Raw genomic sequence first — 3,608 nt, 5'->3', positions numbered from 1 at the left:
CTCTTGATAAAAGTACCATCAATGAATAATATCAGGCGACAAAACATGAAACCTTTTATCCATGCATCATAAGCAATAAACAAACGAAGAAATCTATTGCTTTCCGGTACAACTTCAAGCTCAAAAACAGATCCAGGATTGCTTGAACGAGCAGATTCAACATACCAAGGCAAGCACTTGTAAGCATCAACATCATCACCATTTAATTAAAAAACTGCCATCTGTTTGCCAAAATATGCAGTAGAATAATCGATATTTAATCCATAAAACTGATTTAACTTTGGAATGATCTCATTCGGTTTAATAAGAGAATTTGATTGAACCTTATCATTGATGAGAGAAGCAACAAACTGTCGGCCAACAACTTTGTTTTTCTTATTTCGAATCATACCTTTGCATGTATGCAGATTATGCAACTTCCGAATAATAAAAAGGTCATTAATATCACACTTGGATGCATACACATGCCAAAGACAACCATCAGATTCCTTCCTAGAACACTCTGCACTAATGCGATTCTTATCATTCTTCAAATACTTCAAATCAAAACCACATTCAACAGAAAATTTCTTCAACTTATCTCGGAAATCAAGACAACCCTCCCCTAAAGACTTGCCCCTCAGATTCTATGTAATTGTCTCATTCACATAACATATAATTGTGCACACCGTAAGAACCATACTTTCCTAAATGATCATTTTCACTAGAAATAATCATAAAGTCTAATGTAACGGCAAGAAGAAGATGTGTTTTCCGTAGGTAACTGAACTATGGAACCATCACATTTATCTATAACTAAAATTTATACAATCGATTTCCCAACAACATCAAGAACCATCAGTATGTTCAGAACATCGGCATCACAATCTAACATGCAATTAGGATTTTCATTCAAACCATATCGCAACTCTCAAACCCTTAAACCTAGAACAAAGATCAATGCAAATCTGATTGAAGGTAGAAGTTGATGAAATGGAACTAACAACGCATAAACCACCATATGTAAACCGAGCTAGTTTACCGTTCTCCATAACTGTTTATTAATCTGTTGCAAATCTAAATTCCAATCTTTGTAAAACAAATCAGTACCTAATAATTAAACAATATGCATATAAAGTGAAAAAAAAACACTATTTATAAAACACAACAATCACAAAAATAAAAAAATAAAAAACAAAAACAAAAACAAAAATTAATCTGAAATATCCACTGTTTCGTAAAAACAGAACACTATTTCTGAAAAATGTTAAAAACATAAAATGTGATGAACACCTATTAGTTAAACAATATACATATAAAGTGAACAAAAAGTACATTATTTATAAAACACAACAATCATAAAAACAAAAAAGTAAACTGAAATATCCACTGTTTCATAAACAAAAAGAACACTATTTTTGAAAAATGTTATAAACATTAAATGTGATGTACACCTATTAGTTAAACAATATACATATAAAGTGAATAAAAATATACTAGTTATAAAACACAACAATCACAAAAATAAAAAATAAACTGAAATATTTTTGAAAAAGGAAAATAAAATCAAGATGACCAACATACAATATAAACAAAAAATAAATTAAAAAAAATCAAAACTTACCTGAGATTCTTCGAAATAACTCCTAACTGAAAATTTCACAAATCCGAATCAATCTGCTAATCTGAAAACAAATCAACAACAATATATAAGTCAAATAAAAAGCTAAGCATAATACATGCAAAAACGAATTCAAAATTGAATTCCAATTAAAAAAAAAAACAAATCAAAACTTACCAGAGATTCTTCGAAATAAGAAAATCCTAACTGAAAATTTCACAAGCCGGAATCAATCTGCTATTCTGAAAACAAATCAACAACAATATATAAAGTCAAATAAAAAGCGAAGCATATTACATGCAAAAATGAATTCAAAATCGAATTCGAATTAAACAAAAAATTGAATTCAAAATCGAAAACAAAACTGCAAAAACAATGTCGATTACCTCCAAACGAAAATCTAACCAAATATGAAAGACGATCACTCCAATTAAACTAGTCAAGCACAACGAACAACACCGATGACAATGATTTGATAGAATCTCAAAATATGCAACCACTGCGAATCTGTTCTGAAACAAAGGTTATTCCGGAAAAATCCCCCTAACAGAGACGAAGAACAACTACGATCACGATTTCAAAATGCGCTCTCAACATTCGTCAGCAAGTATTACGCAAACCACTCAACCAGATTCATAAAAAATTGAAAATCCCTCTGAAACTGGTCTGCAAAAATTAAAATTCAATTAGTTTAAAGGTTCGGCTAACCCCAAACCGACTAATCTAACAGAATAGTTAAATTAGTTTATAGGTTCTATTAAGTATAACATAAGATTTTTGGTATCCACTAGTGTAAATATTTTAAATAGAAGATCAAATTCATTCATTGTATTCTTATAGGGTCGAGGAGTGTAGCTATAAAAAGTTATCATAATAGGAGCTAAAATAACCGTTAAATCGTGATTTTTCATTTATAATCGTTTGTCCCGTTACCTAATCTTTTAATGTTCCTTGTTTGCAATTCTTGACGTATGCAATCTTAAAGTATATACAAACAAGTTTGACGAATGGATCGTTGAAAGTAGTTTCATAGAATGCGTATCTCATCAAAACGATAGATTCAACAAACATTGAGAATATATTTTATACTTCCATTAAGTACATAAGATTTTATAGTATCCACTTGTGTAAATATTTTAAATTATAGATCAAATTCGTTCATTGTCTTCTTATAGGGTCAAGGAGTGTAATTGTAAAAAATCATCAAAATCAGAACTAAAATAATCATTAAATCATGATTTTTCGTTTATAATGGTCGAAATTTTTTGTCCCATTAATAATCTCTGAATATTTATTTCTTGCGATTTTTGACGTATGTGATATCGGAGTATACACAAACAATTTTGACGATTGGATCGTTGAAATTAGTTTTGTAGAACACATATCGCCTAAAACAATCAATTCAAATATAATCATACATTTGACCAAAAAAAAAAAAGAATCATATATACAATACAATTAAAAAAATTTGGTGGAGCTGGGAGACTAAAATTTTGGTGGGTTGCCAAAATTTTGGCATGGACCTCTAAAAACTCAACTCTCAATTTCCAAAGAGAGCACTCAGCGCCCTTTAGCTCTCTCTCGTCCTTTTCACTTCTCTCAAGCAGCTTCTCTGCCTTTCCTTTTCATAAACAAAACCTTAGCCTCCAGCCTTCATTTCGTTCATCAAAATCAACACCATCTTCTTCGTTGCTCTCTATCTCTGCCTTCATCCAAAAATTTCCACACGCTCCCACCTCTGCAAACCCGAGCCTAGTTCAACCTTTTCGAAATCAAAAGCAAAACCATCTCTGATTGCAAACCCAGTGAGTTCCTCATGAACTCGTCCTCCCTTATACTTTGCAACAACAAACTCCTCAAAATTCGTTGATCTGAACTTAACTCCAGAAGGGAAAACCATGGGTTCCTTTGCTACACACCACAGCTGCACCGAGTTTCAGTCGACTGTGCACCCAAGTCCGCGGCTTCTTCTGTAACAGTGAGCACCTGTTTTTTCTTGTAATTTTTC

At 31.6% G+C, this 3,608-nt stretch overlaps 1 pseudogene; it reads right to left on the bottom strand.

Moving 5' to 3' along the window:
• Positions 1–206: 206 nt before the first annotated feature.
• On the bottom strand, positions 207–1,031 carry LOC126585506 (uncharacterized; annotated as a pseudogene).
• Positions 1,032–3,608: the final 2,577 nt, after the last annotated feature.

The sequence above is a fragment of the Malus sylvestris genome, chromosome 10, assembly GCF_916048215.2.
Source record: "Malus sylvestris chromosome 10, drMalSylv7.2, whole genome shotgun sequence".
NCBI classification, from domain to species: Eukaryota; Viridiplantae; Streptophyta; class Magnoliopsida; order Rosales; family Rosaceae; genus Malus; species Malus sylvestris.
Note: the sequence above shows the minus strand (reverse complement) of the source record. Positions and strands in the feature narration are given on the sequence as shown.